At 41.5% G+C, this 21,247-nt stretch overlaps 1 protein-coding gene across 1 annotated transcript in view; it reads left to right on the top strand.

Moving 5' to 3' along the window:
• Positions 1–21,247, top strand: part of ATP11B (ATPase phospholipid transporting 11B (putative)) — a 126,571-nt gene that overhangs the window by 467 nt on the left and 104,857 nt on the right. The window lies entirely within an intron of this gene.

Raw genomic sequence — 21,247 nt, 5'->3', positions numbered from 1 at the left:
AGTTCTGCATGTGGTTGAATACTGAAGTTTTGTTCTAGGATTGTTTTCTGCAATAGCTCTCAGTTCTGATGTGTTGTTTTTTTTCCACTAGATAAGTGCAGAGAGCTCACTTGGAACTAAGTGTAATCTGGGGAAGGCCTGGGTGTGCTGTCAGTGTAATTCTAACTAAATGAGGCAAATATGAGGTTTTTCAATCACATAATTATTTTTGCTCATGCCCTATTGCATTTCAAAACCTCTTCTACCTATTGCTTCATGCTTTCTTCCTATAGCTGTTGTTTTCTCTGCTAGGAAGAAGGCAGCAACATGTTGTTAGTCATAGGGGTTGGTCACTTATCATCCTGAGGCCATAGTCCCAACATCAGCAGGCTTTGTGTTGTGTTCACGTGGCTTTTTTTTTTTTCTTTCCTGTACTTTCACAGTTGCAAATCAGCCAGGTCTTCACTTAGCAGCAGTATTCATTTTCAAGTGTGTTTTGATTTTGCATTTATACCTCTAGATTTTGCTATCGTGTCAACAATAAGCAATGAGAAACAGATGAGTCAACACTTCTTCCTGCCCTGTGCAGAGCATATGCTATCACAACGCTGAGTGTTTCAGTGAGGATGGATAAATAAATGCATTTCTGTAGGATGAAGGGCAGCATTAGATTTCACTGCAGTGTTATATTTTGATATCTCAAACTGAATGGCTTGCGTTATTTAGCAAAGGCAAGAGAAGGTTTGTGTCAGGTTCTAATATCACTGTGTTCACATGGTTTTAGTTGTCCTTTTTTTTTTTTTTTTTTCCTTCCCCTTTTCTACCCATTTTTGTCCTGGAAGTTATACAGTCACATTTACAATCATTTATGATCACATGCTGTAGTGTCGCTGCCTGGTGTGCACATGAGAGCTTTGTGTTTCTACCAAATGCGTGATTCAATTTGCATTTGTTATATCTTAAGGAAAAAGCAACAACAACAACCTCCTAAACTAGAATTTTAAATGTTATGTCAAGCTGTAGGACCTCATTTCATCCTCAGCAGCCTGTGCTTTGAGTTCCATGTGGCATCTTCTCTCCAAATGCTGTCTGTACCAATTGGCATCACTAGATGCTTTCGGCTGCCTTTTCCACAGCATTTTCTCAGGATGTTTGGTACTCAGACTGTCGAGACAAAAGCTGATTCAGGCCAGCTTGATGCTCAGGTATACTGAGAACTAAACCACCAGCAGATACCATCAGAACACATTTCACTTGTGACCTTTCACAGCCAATGAATTAGAGGGATTTTCCTTTACTGTGGATCAAATTTAAAACTACTTCCCAGGAGTGAAAGGTCATCACATGGAGTCATGATATCCAGTTAAATACAGCTAAATAGAACTCGTTAGCATCACAATGAATGGAGTTATATATTACCTGGTCTGAAGGATGACTGAGTGGAGCAGAAAGGGGGAGAGTAAAGGAATAGATCCATCATCATCCTTAATAAAGCACTGTAATAGCAAAGGAAAAGCACAGAGCAGAATTTGACTAAATCTGCCCTTTCAATCTGTTTCTTCTGGTCAGCAGTATGAGTGGACAGGAAAACACGGAGAATGTTGCATAAAGGCTTTATTCTCCTCTTTCTGTGTTTGCATTCATAGTAGTGCAGATCCATCAAAGTGAAAATATGCCATTTGCCAGCTCCTGGCGGGACTTTGATCTCCAGATACCATCTGCACTGAGGAAAAAGGAAATCCAGTGATCTCCTGTGTGAAATCAGATTCCCCCAATGGGGCAAATTGCACCCCTAGGCGCTATCTGATTGGCAGGAAGACCTTGTGCATAAGTGGATCCATGACACCTTTTATCCTTCCAGGCCTTCTCTGTTCTGGGGAGTGCTTGCTGCTTTCTGGATGTTTTGTGATGACTGTTATTTTAGTCTTTCTGTTTCTGGTTGCTTTCAGAAAGGCTGTTTTCCTCAGACTGAATATGAAGGTGCATGGCTGCAGGCCAGGGGATGTGGAATAAATGCAGCAGAGTTTGGGAAACATGGTAGGATTTTTGCAGAACTGCCCTTCTACCAGATAGGCAGGATCTACACACCAGACTTAGTGAAGCAAATGGGGCACAGTCAATCATTTACCTTGGTGTTGTAGCTTTTTTTTGTTGCTGTTTTTCTTCCTTTTTGGGTCTTTCTATTCTGTTTCTGAATTTTTCTGAGACAAAAGGGTGGGTGAGATCAAAGAGAAGGAACAGCTCCTTTACTGATTTTAAATGAAGCATTGTTTGAATACTCTCCACTTTTATTTCTGAAAGCAATTTCTTTGAGATATATATATATATATATATATATAAAATGCATATATATATATATATATGACAGTAACTTTGTAATAAGTATGGAAAAGTTAAAACTATGTGTGTGTGTGTATAGCTTAAAATTCATAATGACCAAGCAAGTTACAGTCATAATTAGTTAAATTCAGGTGCTTATGTGTGAATGTTTTTTGTTGCTTGATTCAGGAGAGCTCACTGGGATCTCAGCTCTGGCTCCCAGTCTAAGTTGGAATCTGGGTCTGCTGCACTCAGCAAACCTATTATCTTCTAGTCTCGCATCTTTGAGGACGGAAGTCTATTCTTGGTATGCGCCCTTTGAGCCATGGACAAGTTTACAGGCATAGTATTATCTGGCCAGTTGAGTGAGAGCAAGCTGGGGGAAATGTTAAGGAGATTTTGGATATTTCATGCTTCTGCTGTCCTGCTGATGAAGACTGTCCCAGTCTCTTCCCTTTCCTGCTTCCAGCCATGTTCTCCTACTCCTTCTCAGTACTAAATCTTCATCTGTCTTCTGCATTTCTGAAACAGGGGCAGATATTACCCCGAACAAAAAAAAAAAAAGTACTTTTTTCCCCCAAGGCAGTTGAACGTGGAAGTTAACAGCAGCCTTTGTCACTTCCAGAGCTACTGGACGTTTTATGGGGGTGATGCAGAATGGACACCATCGCATTTTTAGTCAAGTGACTGCATTTAAGCCCTGGACAAAACTCGCACTGTTTTCAAACTATACAGCTGAGAAGAGTTGGGGGCCTCTTTTCACCTCCAAGGGAAACCTTTTCATTTCTTGCCCTGGACATGTGCCAGTTGTCCTTGCGAGCTAGATGTTTTTACAGCCAAAAGCATAGGATGAATAGGAAGAAGCAGTATAGGAAGAGGGGGTTAAGTAATGAAGACTTATATTTATGCATGCTAGATGCGGGATGGGCCAGAGAGGGCCTAAATTACTTTACCGTACATAGATAAGTCAGCGTTTGGTGCTTAAAATCCCCGCTGAAGCATTCATAGTGATTCACTGAAGTGATCTTAGTGGAGGATGGTCCTGGGAGAAGGCTGGAATACATAGTCTTGTACGAATACTTGTGTTTTAATGAGTTTCAATAAACCTGCCAGTCATGTACTGGAAATACCTCAAAATTTCCACCCCTGCCTGAGGCAAGCTCCAGTGGAGTTTTGCAGTGCTGATTTACACCAGCTGAGGTGCCTGATTTTATTTTCTATTTTTATTGTTTTGAGTTTGGGTGTTTTTTTGCCTCGGTTATAAAACTTTTACTAGCTAGGAGAGATCACATTCCATTCAGGAGCTCGCTTTATGGTCTTCAGATAAGTAATCATCACCTTGGTGCAGACAAGTTTCAGCATTAGTGGTTGAGTAAAAGGGAGGCAGGAGAAGGGAACAGATTTATACTTTCTAAATGAAGCACTTCACATGGATGGGGAAATGCCTCCAGCAGAAGCAAGATTTCTGCAAGGAACATCTGGAAATAGAGACGTACAGATTGCTTTCCTTTATCCTTCCAGAGCTGCAGAGAAATTCAGACCCAAAAGAGCGCTGCCTGCTCCATCTCAGAGCTCTCCCCATCTTCTACAGCTGCCTGCTTTCCCACAGGCTTTGCACACCGAAGAGGCTAGAGCTACCTGACCACATTACATAATGCAGGGATCTGTCATCTTCAGTACCGTAATCAGCCACCTCTCTCTGGCCCCCAATTTTAAATGAGAAAATTAGCTTCCTCTCTACTTTTTAAAAATTCAATACATCTTTTGGGATTTATAGAAATGCTGTGTACATCTGAGCCACTGATGAGTGATTCTATCAGTTGGGTTTATCTCGGAATTATTCTGCACTTCTATGGTTTCTAAGGCAACCATACTTTTTGAATGAACCACACAGTAAATGAAGGTGTCCAAAATACATGACAGTTGAACCTACATGATGCATCTTTACTACACACAAGCATGTAATAGTTAAAATATCTCAGGCTAAGAGGTATCTTGAGCCCTTATAGAAACTAATTTACATCAGCTGCAAGTTGGATTCTTGCTGATTTGGGACATAGTGCTTGGTGTGACAGGATGGGTGAAGGCTGTGAAAAGCAAAGCCAAACCTGAAGATAAAAGCCCAGTTCCTAGAGATTTAAGCAAGCGGAATTTGCAGGTGAGAAGTAATAGCAAACAGGAATTCAGATTAAAAATCTCAGGAAAGTGTGATTAAAGGGAGCAGGGTGTTTATTTCTGTCTTTTAAATGTTTCAGCTCAGCAGCGGTCAAGCTACTGGAATTTTGAACTTCTCAATCTTTTACTCTGTTCTGCAGTTTTCTCTCCACAGAAATGGGACTTTTTGTGTGGGTTAAAGATGGTCAATTTCTCTGGTGCAGATCAGTTTTCAACTGCAGAAATCATGGCTCTTTTCTATTTTGTTATATATTTAGAGGAGAATATCACTATTAACAATACTGAAAGTGGGGGCAAGAGGGCTTCTCTTCTAGCTGGCCATATCTGAACACATGGTGGATTGTGGTGCTGATGTGCAACCACTTCACTCATACTTGGACTTTTCTCTTGCTGAAGTGACTTAGTGCCTGAGAGCTGGATGGTCTCAGAGGAGGTTTCTTATAGTGCTAGATATATAGTACAACAGTACTGCACAGTATGTACTTCCAGCTATTGTTCACACCTCTTTGGAAGGAAGAGTCCTGATACAGGCTTTCACCTACTCCATTATTATTTTTTTTAATAGTTCAACCTGGCACCTTAAATACTGGCCCCTACCCAAGAAAGCAACATTTGTTTGATAGATTTTTGCATTGCTCTTGTATTTCCATTTTTAGCAGATGCAGATGTGCTTGCTCTGATGGAACCTTTCATTTTGCTAAATGAGGAGAAGGACTTTTTTGCACACACCAACTGAGCAGTAATTAGGATTATTACAAGAACTGGAGCCAATGATGGTCTAAGGTTCCCTGGCAACGACCTTCTATGAAGACACTTCTTTCAAAATATTCGCTTTCCCCAGTCTGTTATTTTATTGAGCCTTCTCGTGCCCTCTTTCTGTCCTCCACACATGTAACTGTAGAGATTCCTCATTGCTTCATGTTGCCACCATAACAGAATGGGACTGCTGTAGGATGTGTCTGAAACATGCAATCACCGTCTCTCCTGAGTAGTTGAGCATGATTCTGCCTTTGCTCTGGATATCAGCGCTAAGCAAAAATCAAGGCTACTCTCAGCAAAACTTTGGCATTTGTCTTCCTTCTGCCTTCACCAGTGAGAGTTAAAACAGAAACAAATTTTAGTTTCCAAATCCAGATATGTGAAATGCTCACTTTCCTTAATCTGAAGAGGTAAGCAATTTATGAGCGTACTCTGCGACATCTTTGCAGTGTTTTCATGAAAATCTGAGCAACCCTTGCTGAATGAACCTGCCTGTAAAATTGCATCAATTTCCCAAGAACGTGCATGGTGTGCAGTCACCAGGCAGAGCACAACTCAGTGTGTTCTTAGCAGCAATTGACATAATTTTCAGGAATCCAAATGCCATGATATTGGAAATAGAAGAGCAGAGAGTCATCTGCTGCATTCTGCCTGGCACTTGTGAGTGTGAGCCTTATAGCAGAAATGCTGTGTCGCAGCTTGAAGCAGTGATTGAGCACCTGGTGGGAAGGCAGGGCCAACCCAGGGGAGCTCTGGTGCATGCATTGTACCAGAGTGACTGGAAGGGATGGAGCCAGGATGCACCCCTTCCTAGACCTCACTCAAGGGTCAGCAGTGGATCCTGGTGTACTTGAGGTCTTCCAAGGGTAAGCAGCTTTTTTATTTTTACCCTTTGTTTCTGCGTCCATGGCTGCTGCATTTGGGCTCATCCTCACCTGCTGCAGCCAAAGACTTTGCCACCCTGCTATTGCTGCTGCACTTTCCTTTGCATTACAGCATTACAGGCCTTGAGTCCAGACTAGAGAATGTGTGCTGTGTAGCCTGGGAGAATGTGCTATTTGGGGATTTACTGCAAGGAATTAGTGCTGCCCTTCATGCAGGCAATGAAAATAATCCTTAGTGGGTGGGCAGGAAGAGATCGCTGTAACGCCTAGAACTTGAAGAAAACCATTTTTAGGTGGGAGGTATCTTAAAGGCCTCTGACCTGTTTTTTTAAGGGAGCACTCACCAGCTTGCCTGAAATATTTGGACAGACAAAGGACTGAAGGCTCTGAAGGGCTTCTCTTGGCTGAGCAAATTTGGAGACAGCATTTCTTTGCACAAGTTTAACAGTGGGTGGTAAACACAGAAAAAGTATTTTCCCTCACACTGTTTCCTGACAAGCCATACGTGATGCATCACGTTGTATTGCAATGTCTGGTTTGTGTTTGCTGCCAGGTATTATTGCAGGAGGAACACCTGACCTGGGATTCTTTTCCAGGTAGTTAGCGGGTGGGTTTACTTACAATAGTGCAAGTATTTGGGGATTAGCTGCAAATCATTCAGGAGAATGGGAGCATTGCTTAGCAGAAACTCAAGATAGGCACTCACTGTGTAATACCTGCTTCTGTGGCTTTTTAAAGGTAGTCTTGCCAACAACCCCAGACTTCCCCCAGGTTGCCCAAACTTCCCTAGAAATGAGAACAGGCCCTTGCATGGAGACTAGCTCACCATCTTGTAGTAAAACATATCTAAGTCTAAAATTTATGATTTTTCTTCATTTAGTTCATTTAGGAGGGGTGGAAAACGATTGTGACTTGGTCTTCAGAGCCTATTTTCAAGTTGAAATAGCAATGGAATTTTTCCCCATGTATACAGATCTCAGATGATCACATAGGGATTGTTCAGTTAAAAATAAATTCCCAGGTAGAATTCTCTTCATCTGATATATGTCTGCTTATTATTTGTATTTATATACAGACTTTAACCCATTGATGTGGTTGGTTGGGATAAATTGCATGATGTGTCTGGGCCCCTCCTGATGATATTGAGTGCCTTCTAAAAAATAAGAACAATGCTAGAAAGCCTTCATTCATGTACAGCTGAGAGCAGTCACATTTGCAGGCCTGGCCTCCACAGCAGCCTGTGATATATGATAAAAGTTAGGCTGTGTGGTAGTTTATTCTAACAATTTTTTTCTGCTGTTCCACGGAGCCCAACTAAAACTGGTATTATGTGCCAGCATCTATTCTTATTAGGGGTGATGCCTTCCCAGGAGGTGCTGCTGTGCTCATGCTGCAAAGAGATACTGCTAAAACAAATTCTAGGAGTAGTGCTTCCAAGACTTGCTTTGCTCTTCCCGAACCCCTCCTTAAAGGTCTTCTTATATTTTCTCCCTATACATCTATTGTTCAATCTCCTGAGTAGTTTGTGTGGTTCCCTTCTGAACTCTTTATGTTATTTTTCAGATATATAAATGAACTTCCAAACCAGATGTAGTTTTGTTGTTGTGATCTCAGTGTGGCTCCCATCAGAGTGGGATTTCTTCCCCACCTCTAACTTGATACCTCCCTTTTTGTACACTCAGAAGACATGCTTGCCCTTTCAGCTGCAACTTTGCATTGAGAGCTCATGTTGAAGCTGTTATCTCCACTGAGTTTTTCAGTTTCACTCAGGGTTGCTTTTTTCCAAGACAGAATCTTTACCTTATAGCTGTAATCTGCCCCCTGGGTTCCCAGATGTATCACCTTGCGTTTGGCAGTATTAAATGCAGCCAAACTGAATCACAATCATTTGACCAGGAGATTCAGCTCACTCTGTAATAGTAACCAATCTTGGTGATGTCTGCTGAAACTTTATCAGCAGGAATTGTACATTGTCACCCAGGCTGCTGGTAGAGATCTTTAAATACTGCCAAACCACGGGGGAATACTTTGGTGTTTTTTCCAAGCATCTCTATAGGGTTCCTGCTAATCCATTAAGGGTTGCACGTGTCATCTGGTTTCAAGATGCATAGGATATATGTTATGTAATTCTTTTTATCAGAAGGTTTTGAACTCAACATTCCACTTGTAAAGAAGCTCAAGAATTCTGTGTTAACAAATTATCTTTATGGACATGCCCCATAATCCATTCCCTTCTTCCTTCCCCCAAAATATCTCCCAGACAAATTTGCTAATTCCAAACCCACATCAGAAATTCACAAATACGCTGGTATGAATTATGTCCTTTGCACCAGTCATTTATTATTAAAACAGTGAACAAACGGTTCTGTTATCTGTCAGGTATTGCTCTTGAGTTAGCTTTTGTAGAATATCTCAAGTATTGAAACTTGATTTCCTAAAGAAATTTTAGTTAGTTGGATCTGGACACACTGCTTTCAGAGGGCATTTGAAGTGGTTAACCAATTTTTACTAACCTTCCTGTCGAGGCTAATGTTTCAGAGATGCTAATCACAAGTAAGTTTTGTAAGCAAGCTCTAACTGAGTAGAAAAAGGAGGCTCATAGTAATGCCCTTTGCATAGGCAGCTGAGTCTACTGGATCCTAGAGACTTCATCTGAAAGAAGACCTTGGGAAGGTTTGCTTCATAAGTTCAGTGTAGTGGTTCTGATGGGGAAAAAAATATCCCTGCAGGTTGCATGTCTCTTAGTGTACTCCTCAGTGTGTAACTGAGATTACCATTTGGGTTTATACCACAGCTTGCGCTTGTGCCTTCAGTACTCTTTAGTGTGTTGCTCATAACTTCCTATAAAGATAACTAATTTTGGTAGATTCAGTGTTGTAGTGTCAATGTCCTTACTTTAGTCCAGTGCTACATACCAGTAAGAAGGCATCTTCCTCCTATGCTACATGCACAGAAAACACACAGCTGTCAACCCTTTCTGCCTTTTTCTACAAAACTATTTTATTCTTCTTATTCTGGTTGTGGTTCGTAATGGTCCTACGTGTTGCCTAAAGTTTCTGTGTACCTAATAAGCTTTTCTTAAAAGGCTTATGTTCAGCTCTTTAGACCACAGATATTCCAGGAATTTGTTTGGCTTCACTACATAGTTGACTACATATTTTAGCTTAAAGCTTTTCTTTTACCTTATCCTGTTCTCATCCTGTGTATACAAGTTTTTATCACCAATTATGCATTGTCTTGCAGTACATGCAGTTGCAATATTTACATTAATGAGGGCTCTGAGATAATATCTTATTTATAATAAGTTGTTAATGCTTTTCCAGAATGCTGCTTGCTGATGTTTTCCTTGCTGTGATGCAGCTGAAGCTTTGTCAGTTATCATTCTGAATATGTTAATATGGGGGGGGGGGGGGGGAATTAGAAATGTTGCTTTTCCACTCTGGTTTTGGTGTAGTTTGAGGCTACAGTTTTTATCTGTGTGGATAGACAAAAGCTTTTTCAGTGTGCAGTGGTCTCTGCTGCAGCACCCAATCTACCAAACTTTGTTTTATTATGATCTTCCTGAAGATCTCAGTGTCTTTTGTAAAAGTCACTAAAACTAGACCATGCTGTAATGGGTATTACAGGAAAGCATTACACCCATTTTGCAAGAAGAGACTACAGAATTTAAGCAGTAGTAGCTAAGCATCTTAACTTCCAGGCTCTTTAATTACTAGGCAACATTAACTACCCAAATTGGGATTTTTTGAATGGTTCATCCTGTTACAGGTGATGTTTCTCTTCCTAAAGGGCGTGCGATTGCTGGTCATTATATGTATTGCATTATTAAATGATCTTAAGCTGGTATCTTGTGGAAAGCACAGCAAGTGCAGGTCTGTGTATGGTATTTGTTGCATATTTGCTGTTTTCTCTACAACATGGTAGTGGTGGGAGACTATCAGTAGCATAACTCATTCAACCACCAATCTGTGGTCTGTGAATAGCATCAGTACATGTTCCCAAGAAGTGTTAATTATTTGAGAGAGGCTTATCTTCCCATCTCAGTCTAAAAACCACTGTCCACCTGGTGACAGTTTAGAAGAAAAATGAGCGTAAGAAATCAGAGCAAGAGGAACAGAGAGGGGTAATGTTGAAGATTATTCAGGAGGGGAAAGCAACCCCTCCATAGCTTGCATTTGCCCTCACTACCCTTGTGAATGGTGACTAAGTCAAGGTTACACAGAGATGTTAAAAAGATGAGACGCAACGCAAGAGGAAGCAGTGGAAGGATGAAAGGTTTGCTGAGATCAAATAAGAGAAATGAGGACTCTAAGGGTCAGTCCTCCCTCTTATGCTTGCAAGTTCAGGCATTGGCTGTGCAAGGAACCACAGTTGACAAAGCAGGATCTGTTGTATGACATGGGGATGAAGGGCCTGATCCTTCATTCTCTTACACCAGCTTTGCATGCGTGTTACCCTGGTGACTTCAGTGCATAAAGCTGGGAGCAAAGGAGCAGTGAGTCCTCTGAACAAACTATGGAGGAGTACTTAACCCCTACCGGGTGGGTCACAAGCCTGTGATTACGTTATTGCTCCCCAAGGCCTAGGAATACTTCGGGAAGATAGTAAGAGCTCACCATTTAACCATTTGCTTAGCTACAGTGAAAATAATTGAAAGGTTATTTCTTTGCAGATGTTTCCCAATAAAATGGGGAATGATCATGAATGACTTTGTTTTCTGCAATCCTGTGGGTTTCCAAACATTTTCCATGGTCTGATGAAAGTTAGGAAAAGCAGCAAAGGTGTAATAGCAGAAATCATCAGGGAATACTTGGAAGCGTGTGGAGCTCCCATGGGGATAAGGGATGTAACCAGTCCTGCCAGAAGTTGCTGACTATATGCAAACTGCTTATAACCAATGTGAGATTAAACCAGCACTCTCCAGTGAATTCTTGCCTCTACAGACCCTGCACTAAAGTGATTGCAGGTAACAATTGATGCCTCTTAAAAGTGAAACTGCAGCGTGGACTGGGGAAATTTGGTGGTTATATGTATATAGAGTACAGCAGATCATCATGACATACTAGCTATGGAGTTGTTCCATTAGCAGTATTCAAACTATTACAGCAGCAAGGGAAAATGATTATATAAGCAAAAGTAACATTATCACAAAAACTTCTGTTAGGTTGTTTTGTTGTTGTTTTTCCCTAGACCAATAATATCTGTAGCTTTTCTGCTGACTAAATATGCAAAATCAAAATTGTTATTTGGTTACACTGTACAGAGCAATATGGTGCCAAAACTTTTGATGTTCTGCTAATCAAAATCAGAAGTCAGTGCAGTGATGCAACTGGACTGATCAGCCTTACCAGGAGATGGTTATCCATAAAACACGATGCTGTATAGACACAGTTGTTTCTGAGCTCTGAACTAGTGTGTGCATGCTGAGAGCAAATGGCTGTGGATGGTACTCTGAGCAAACAAGGAAAGTATGGGTTTACACTGTGTGGGCAGGCCCTTTGTGGTGGATTCTGTAGGATCTTGCTCCCATCAGTCATGGCACATGAAATCTTTGGTGGTCATGAAAGCTCCTTGTGTTTATTGGAAAGGGAAGAGGAGGAATATTACAAGATGATAATTGTTTTTAAGAAAATTTCTGGGTCTGTGAAGGTACTGCTGGAAATAACTTAGTTTTGTGGAAGTGCATGGTGTGTTAAACCAGGCAGTTTAATGTGACTTGAAACAGGACTAGCAGAGGAGGAAGTTTTTTATCAAGTTTATTTTGAAATGGAATGCTCTTAAGAACATTAAATATTGATCCTGTTAAATGCTCTGAGCTGACAGTGTGCACGAAGACAATCTGTAACACTGACTGATAGACTGTAAAAGAAGAAATTTCTTATTCAGATGGTTTTTAGTTGAAGCCACACCTTTGTCATCCAAAAAATCTGAGAGCACCTCAGAAACAACAATCTGTGTGTGTGTGTGTGTGTGTTAATGAATTTCTGTCCTCTGTGAAAGAAGACTGCATTTCTCAGCATTCTGAATAAGAACAGAGCATTCAGCCTTTCTCCATAGCAAATTCAGCCTTCAACAAGTTAGTTCTTCCAGGGATGGCAGTGATGCAAAACTGCTTTGCAAATGTTTTTCTGGGTTTTGTTGCTAGGTGATGACTTGGAAAACTTTGCTATTCCTGCTGAGAGGTTTTAAAAAACAGGCCTCACATTAAAGAGTATTTAAAAAATAGGCCAACTTGCTCCGTAACTCCCATTTCCTAACTCCTGGAGTCTGCACCCTGTGTGCCTTCTCCACTCCCATGCCCCTCTTTCCCCCCTGCCTCCTATCTGCGTGCCAGAAATTGGAGGCCCAAAGAACTGCTTCTGTTACAGCGCAGGGAAAGGAGGGAACATTAATCTTTTTATCCTTGACCAAGCTAAGCAATTCTACAAATGTGTGATGATTGATACTATTTCTTTATTTAATTTTTATTGGCTTTTAATTTTATTAATACGAACGTCAGTGATCAGGTGTGCTATTGTTTAAATAGATTTTTCATGTAGAGAGAAAGAAGAAAACTTTAAGGACAACTCCATTGCAGTTTCTTCTGTATCATGTACCTGGACTGGATGTGAGCTCTTGTCTGCAGAGCAGCAGACAATAGCATTGAACTGGTGTGGTACCCAGGAGTGTGTGGTGACTGAGGAGGAGAACTAGAGATGAAACACTGAAATTAAGTGGGAACTCAGAGTTACTCCCTGGGCCCTTTTCAGGGCAGTCTTCTTGGATGGGAAGTTTTTTGTTTGTTTTTTTAAAGTATTTGTTGTTGGGTTGTTTTGAATGATTGGGATCTAAAACTAAGAAAACCAACAAGTGTCAGCATCTGACTTGCATTTCCACTACTTGGTCCTAAAGGCTTTTGGCAGCAGAGAGTTTGGCTTTTGCCATAGGACTTGTTTACTCTCAATGTGCTGCCTCCACAGCAGACACGAGTGCTAGCAGTTGTTTCAGTGCTTCGTTAGTTTCAATGGGATGGCAGAAACATGTTGTCTCACATCAGCAGCTAGTAAACTAGACAAGGGGTAGGAAAGAGTAGCTTGCTTGCAGGTCCCAGGATGGGCAGTTCTTTCACAGCAGCAAGTGATGTGGTTGTTGTCTGAGGAAATTGATGGATTTGTGGCTGATTGTTTTCTTTTAAATTAACTTAAGCAAGAATGTGTCCAGTGCCTGAAAAAGAATAGGTGAATTAGCTCCTTTCCAGCCTTCATTATATAGAGTGGATGGCAAATTTGCTCTGAAAGATGGAGATGCATTTATTCTCTAATTGTGTATTCATGACCATGAGAAAAATTATTCATTGCGCTATTGCTGTTCTATGGAGAATACTCACAGAGAAGAGAGCTAGATACCATGTGGAGAGAGAGCTTTTTGTGGTTGGTGTTGTTTAATACCTACTCATTAGTGAGCTTTACACATGGTTTATAGACCTCTTCAGATGAGGATACTGTTCTTCAAAGGCACCAGTCCAAAGTTAATTGTTTATTGTAAGAACAGCTTAGAGTGGGTTCATTCCATCTTGTAAGTCTTCTGGCCCTTGATTCTGCTGATCTCAAGGCAGTTATCTCACCAGTGTTTGAACTTTTGCTTTCTTCTCATCACCCATCTGAAAGCAAAATGTTGTAGATCAGTCCATTTTTATTTGATAGCACTGAATTATTCTTAAAAACTCCAGTCTACTTGGTAAAGACTAAAGTATTTTAAGTGTATTTTTAAAATGTCTGCTTAATGATCTGGAATTGTTTGGAAAGGGTAGTATTTATCATCAGAGTGCAAAAATTATTCAGTAGCTTAAAAGAAAGGCAGCACCAACAACTATCTTCCTACTCGATGTCATTCAATCTCCAGTATTAGAGGAAGCAACCACTGTGGGAAATGGTTACAAAGAACCCAGCAAGTGAATATTTGTCAGCTATGCAAGATGGGAAGGGGGATTCTAGCCTGATTAAGGTGTTGGTTTGGTGTCTGTTGTTTTTTTTTTTTTAGAGGAGACAAATACATGTTTAATATAGTAGAATGAAGGCAATAATGCAAATACTTAGTGGAAGTAGTTTGCTTGCACACCAGTGCAGTAAAAGATGCCATACAAAGAACTGTTAGAGGTGGGTGAAGGAGAACTATCATAGGTATCTACAAATGTCTCAGTCTAGTTTAGAGGTTCTGCTGGGCTCTTGTAGCATTGCAGGAGTTGCTGCGCTCAGCACCACCGTCTGTGCTTCTGTTTTCACACGAGACCAACGCCTTATACAGGTATGCAGTCTGCACCCGTGTGTCCTCTGTAATGGTTTTGGAATTAATTTGCTCATTTTGTGTGAACTTGACAAGAACATAAAGATCTCAGAAATCAGTGAGTTCCCACAGGTTTCAAGAGGTGTCCAATTAGTTCTGAGGCAATGACCCAAACTCTAGAAAATCAATATAAGAAAGAAAAACTGCACATAGATGCCCAATTATCTCAAATATTTCTACTGGAACTTCATCCTCAGAAACCAAAGGCAATGATGAGAGGTAAATGCGTAGGAAACCAGGCATCATTAGATTGCAGAGCTAAACCAAACACCTTGTTCATTTTGAGGTGGTTAAACAGCCACAGGAGAAGTTTGGTTACTGAAAGGTCAGTAAGATCTGGGAAATGCGTGGGGGCAGTGGATGCTGGCTCAAGCAAAGCTGGTGCTAGACCAGACAGCTTAGGAAATCTGTGTGAGGAGATGTCCAAAACCAACTGACTTCATTGCCCTCAAATGGTGATGGCTACATAGGAAGGTGCAAGTGTCCAAATAGTTGGAAATATGAATCCCTGGAATAAAAAGAGTTCTAAATAGCTGAGATGGTAGATGAGCTAATGATTGGGTTTCATTATGACTAGTAATTTTGTCTTAAATGCCAGGAACACTCTATGGAAATTCCCTCTAAAGATGTATCTTGGATCCAGCAAATCTGCAGGCACTTAGTTACTGTGAACAAATTGTCTGGGGACAGATAGCATAACAACAGCTATATGCTGCAGGAGTTTTCCAGCAAAGAAAGCATGGGATTGACCAAACTCTGTTCAGAAATGCTGCACTTTGCCAGGGATTTTAGCTGCATTGACCAGCAGCAGGAACAGGATCTGTCTGTTTTCCAAATCCATATTTCTGACAACTATCCAGTAGCACAGAGAAGCAGCCCTGCAGTAAGATGCCTTGCAATGCTGCTAGAGATGTCAATGGCACAAATGTTATACAAAATCTTGAAAAGATGATGCTGTACTGCAGAAAATGCCTGCATTTTCTTCACAACTTCTTTCACAGGAATTAAGTCATTGCTCAGGAGATGCCTCTGGAAGTGGTCTTTGAGCATTGCTGCTGTCAGTTGCTTGGAGTGTTGTCAATGATACTCATATTTGTGGTCCAGATCTACCTGGCTTCTGGAATCAAAATTACTCCAGACATTCGGGTTTAAAGCATCATGGAAATGTATTGAGACTGGCACTATGGCTATGGGCGTTGGTAACTCCAACTCATTTACTTGAAACTACAGACAGAGTTCTGCAATTTGGTTGCATTGAGAGCTATTCGTGAGGCAGAAAGTTCAGAAACATCTGAATTTGCCTGAAACATCTGAAACATCTCTTTGCAAGCAGAAAGAAAAGCATGTTTAAAACAATTGGCTCCCTCTCTCTTGGAGTTCAAGTGAGCAAGGGAAGGGAGGGTTTACAGGAGACTTAATTGCAGGGCTTCCATTGCTAGCACTGAAGGATTATTGCCCTATATTTTTTTATTCTTTTTATCCTCCACTATTATAGAAAGAGAAGTTCAAGCAAACAGTCAGGCTAAGAATTTCTGTGTCCAAAGTAGATGGGTACACGTGGCTCTTTCTGGGATACTTGGGTAGATCTCCTTACCCACAGCTCATGTGTACCACGTATCACTTCACAGGCCATTGTTGCCATGCACCTGTCTATAATTCTGGAGGTTCATCTACCCCAGACAAACTATATTTAAAAACTCAATGCTGAGTTTTTAAATGGGAGGGGGGGGGGGGGGGGGTTGGAAGTTCAGGGGAAGGGATTTCCTAGTTCACAAATAAGAATGTGCAGTGGAGCACTCACTAAGTAAACAGAAAACATGGGCAGCTGAGAGAAATCAATTTAGCTGAACAAACAATGTTCCATGTAATGAACTACTAATTATCCTTTTATGCCATGTCAGTCTGAGTGATTACAGAGCTGTGCAGTTTAATTTGACGTTTGAGCATTGCCTTGCTCCATTAGCCTCATATAAAGCTACGACACATTGAGAGGAATTAAAAAAAAAAAAAAAAAAAGAAAAAAAGTTGGGGGGAAAAGAGAAAAGAGGGCTGTATTTATCCAGAATGAAGGAAGCACCTGTAGCATTTATACAGAAAGGAGCTGCTTCGGTTTTCCTTCTTGTGGCTTCTTAAATTCCTGATTGTGATGAAGCAGGCAGCACTTGGGAGCTGTGAAGTAGCACGTCTGGTCCTCACAGGAGTCTCCTTCAGTGTGTTGATGATGTCCCACATCTCTAGACCCTGTTTTAAACAAAAGTGGATGGTGAACAATACAGCATGGGAGCAAAGATCTATTCCTGGATACTTGCTTTTTGTGGTGGTTTGCACACAGTAGGTAAATCAACTCCTTAGGTGCTGGGGAAATCTCACGGTTAATCTAGGACTGAAGGACATGCTTTATAAATACTGCTTTATTATCATACTGTTTGTCTAACTGCCTATACTGATAACAGGATTAGAGGGAATTAGCATATGGAGAAAGCTAAAGACAATTTGTTGGGATATACGTTATGGCTATTAACTCTAGGAGTACCAGTGCAGTCTGGAGAGCTACATATTTGGGATGGGAGTCTTGTTTCATGGAAAATAAGGGAAGCTCATGATCAGTGAAGTTCTAGGGGAGATTTTCATGGGAAAGGTGCAGATGCAAGAACTCTGTCTATGTAATGCACTGGCATGTGAAGCAGTGTCACAAGGGGGAAATATGACCCAAATGTTCAATACTAATATTTATGGGCTTGCATTTAATCATGACAGACCCTCATTTGAGCACAAATAGAAAAGCAAATGTCTAAAAGCTCTTTGCTGTATTTTCATGGGGTAATACTTAAGGAAACACCTTTACAAAGCATCAAGATAAAACTGATTTTTAATCTCAAGGGGGGGGAGTATTGGTGGGGGCAGGAAGAGAAAACAAAACAGGAAAGTCAGAGATCAATTCCATTTTTTTTTGCCTAGGATGGAACTCACCCAAGGCTTGGATAGTCAGTAGGAGAGGGTTGATTTGGGTGAAGAACTGCCCTTTTGTCAGATAAGGACAGGCATTGATGTCCCTCTCTTGTGCTGCAGGCATGCACCTGTTTCTTGTGGTTTCATCAGCTTCAGGGCCTCGGTGCTGTCCCCTTCTGATTTTAAAGATCTGTTTAAGAATATCACGCTGACGGCCCTGAAGTCTGGGGGCCTTTTGTGCCCTGCAAATGTACACCTCCCTGATGCTGCCCTGCCTAAATCCTGCAGTCCCAATACATGGAGTCAGGTGGATGTTTGCACAACTGTCTGCTGCAAACACAGCTGCCCTCAGCCTGCTTCCTTGTTGCTGTTTTTTTACAGAGGTCTCAGCCCCCTTCCAGGTGATGCTGTTATTTGTTTGCCTTTGTTTTGTTTTGATGACAATCCCGTTGAATCTGAGCTGAATTTCAGCACTGCTGCAAGGCATGACTGAGCTGTGAGCTCTTACCTCAGGGCTGAACTGGCCCCTCTGTTCCTTCCTAATGTGCATTGGACACATTGGAGCCTTTCTCCGCCATGCATTTGTAAGTCCTATTGATGCTAATGGGGGTGACATGTGTCTATCCAGCGGAGAATAGACCCCATTGACTACAGCAGTTCCCCAGCCTTGAGCGATGCTCGTCACTTGATTAAGCCAAACTAATGAGGCACGACCGGGGCCAATGGGAATGTGTGGGACTCGGGCCTCGTAAAATCTGGTGGAAACCTGCAGCATTCCCTGGGGGCTGGGTTTTGTTATGCCAGGCAGAGCCTCAGGATGCCCCTGGATGGGTGCATGGTAACAGGTGCTTTTGTACAAACAAACCTTGTGGAAAGGGTTTGCTGGCAGCAGCACCCCACAGTGTGTTTTTTCACTGGTATTCACACAGAAGTGTCTTGTGTGCTCAGCAGTGTTTAAAGTACATCAGTTTGGTGTTGGCTGTGTTTGATATCTTTCTACAATGGATCTTGAAGTTATCCCTATGGTTCCTCCTCTGGAGCGCATTTAGCTCTTTAACAGCCGGCCCACAGATGGCTAAGTCAGGCAGCATCCTTTTCTGCAGCATTAAACAGCACAGTTTGGGAGTAGGAGCAGTGGGACGGAGCAGAGCTCACTCATCCTCCAGCCACCACCTTGTAGCTACAATGGCAGATGTAGATCTTCAGGGAAAACAGCATAAGAACCCCTAAGTTGTATTTTAGTACATGCTGTGTTGGAAAGCGTGGTTAAGAAGTTGCTTGTACTTTCCCCTGTACTTTACATGCTGGTACGTTCCAGGTCAGAGGAGGCTTGTATTTTTGTCATATTGCAATACTTGCCTTTATGTAAGTGCTGCTAAGAATAAAATTAGCAGTGGGAGAAAAACATCAGTTTGATGTCTAAATTTGGAAAACTTGATGAATAAATCTAATAACTCCGTTGTGGGGAGAGAAAAGAATAGCAACCCTTTGTTTAAGGAAAAGTAAATATAACGTAAGGGCTGATTGCTCCTTCTTACTTTCTGAGGTGAGCTTTTTTTGGTGTGTTTTTATTTATTTATTTTTTGGTCCCCCTTAAGAGCAGAAATATTAATTGGCTTTGATTTGTGGGACTGTGGCTTAGGAAAATCTGGTCAGCTGGGCCATAGAGGCAGTGTCAAGATTAATGAGCATTTGTCAAATGGTGAGAGCAGAGGGGGAAGGAGGGTTTGTCCTCTTGGAGGTGACCTTGCAGGGTCAACTTTTTCCAGGGCTACTGTAGAGAACACAGCCATTTATATCTTGCAAGGCAGGTGCCTGTCCCAAGGTTTAGCACAAGGCAGTAACAGTCCTTATCACTGCCCATAGCGTTTCAAGGCAAGTATCTTTGTCATTTGCCCTGCATCCCATACAACTGCACCCACTTTTCTTAGCACATCCAGAAAAGTCATTTGCACCTTTACTGATAAATTAAAGATTGTTTCTTGAGTAATTGAGGTTGAAAACAATAAATTTGCTGCTCAGGTATAAATGTATCATCCTGTTCTAGCTTAAAGAATGATAACTTCCTATCATCACATCTGTTTTCATCTTCAGGTCCTGTATTTTATATCCAGCTGTTTAAGTTGTAAGTTCATCACTAAGTGACCATCTTTCTCTCCTGCTTTGCACTAAATTGGTTGGGTGTGGGGAAGAGACGGTGTATAAACCAGTCAAATACTAATTATGTTCTTGCTGTAACTGCTATTTGGACGCACAAGGGCTGTTGACCTGTTCCCACTGAGCCCCACCTCAGGTTGTGCTCAGGAGAGATCAAGACCTTGGGATGTTACTTCCTTTCTACTGAGGTTGAATGGTAGAAGTAATACAGTCACAACAGAAATAACTGGACAGGCAACCAGGAGTTCCCTTTCTTCTCCCACCTTCCTTTGCATACAATTGGTAATGTTAAATGAAAGAGTAATATTGTTACTTCCGCAGTACTTCTTGCATACCTGGTGTGAAGCACGAGTGTAAGTACTTTGCTGGAGGTTAGCATGGGGACTTGCTGCTTGAAGGGCCCTTTCCTCTGGGAGGAGTGATGCATGGGGCTATGCCAGCAGGTGGATGTCACTGCTGAATAGAAGCTAAGAGCTCAGCTGTGACTATAGATCCCAAAAGCCCTAAGATGTTGCTGTAGCCTCCAAGAAACGGCCTCTGATGATAGAAGGAAAATCAACATCAGCTCATCATGCTACTATTTCTAGAGGTTATGAATTTAAAAGAAGGCAGGCTGAGGAACAGAGCATGGAAATCCCTGCTGATCAGGAGTGGGACTATTTTTCTTCTTTGCTCAGCTTTTTGGTTTCCAGTGTTTTCAGTTGCCATATCAACGTGAGAAATTTGCCTGGCAATAGACAGTATATTTTTCAATAGAAGATTTGAAAATTTAGTTGCATCATCTCCAGCATCTGATTGCTGGGATTTCACTTTATCTTATTTTATTTTATTGGCAGTAATTGGTTTCAAAGAAATGTTACCAGGTGGCCGAGGATCCTCACCCTTCCTTTGACAAAGTGCAGCTTACATTTGGAAATCCGTAGAGGCTAGAAGCCAGGTCTAAACATGCCAGACATCAGTAGCGAGGTTAAAGCCTGTGGGTTGTATCCTTCCCAGGTGGCAGTCTGGAAAAGGCCACAAGCACTGATGGAAATGTACTGGATTAAAATAAGAGGCAGTTCTGGATTTTGCATTGCTGTGAGTTGTAAACGCAGAAGGCACAGTGGAGGGGAAGGAGGTTTTTCCTGACTTTGCCATTTGACAGTGTGTTGTTTTATTGGAATCCATATCTGTCTTCCACCCCATCAACAGGAGAGACAGTAGCCTTCCCAGTGATAGTCCAGGATCCCAGTTTCCCCCTGTCCATCCATGTGTCTTCTCTGCACCCCATCCTTGTCTGTCTGTGGGTCACTGGTGTAAAAGAGAAATGGATCTGCCCAGCACAGATGAACACGAAGGGGCTTTTCAGTGGTGAATATACTGTTTGGTTTGTTGTGGGATTTTTTTTTTTCCTTTTCTTTTAGAGGAATGAGAATGGAAAACAAGAAAGTCAAAAGGCCCTGAATCTTTATCTTTTTTAAGTGGAGACACCGCCACAGCAGGAAGTAATGGCTTGCTGTGGTGGTGGTTTGCCTGAGAGCCTGGAGATTTATGTAATGAGAAACACAATTCCTGCAAAGAACATTGTTAAACCTTTTCAAAATTTCAGCTATAAGCCATTTTATTGCTAATAACATGGCTAGATTCTCCTTTTGAAGAATCTGGGAATGTTTGACAAGAGGGGAAAATGGAGAGGACTTGAGGCACCATGATCTGTATTTTCC

The sequence above is a fragment of the Excalfactoria chinensis genome, chromosome 9 (assembly GCF_039878825.1).
Source record: "Excalfactoria chinensis isolate bCotChi1 chromosome 9, bCotChi1.hap2, whole genome shotgun sequence".
In the NCBI taxonomy this organism is placed as follows: domain Eukaryota; kingdom Metazoa; phylum Chordata; class Aves; order Galliformes; family Phasianidae; genus Excalfactoria; species Excalfactoria chinensis.
The sequence above is the reverse complement of the archived record's forward strand: the minus strand, read 5'-3'. Positions and strand labels throughout refer to the sequence as shown.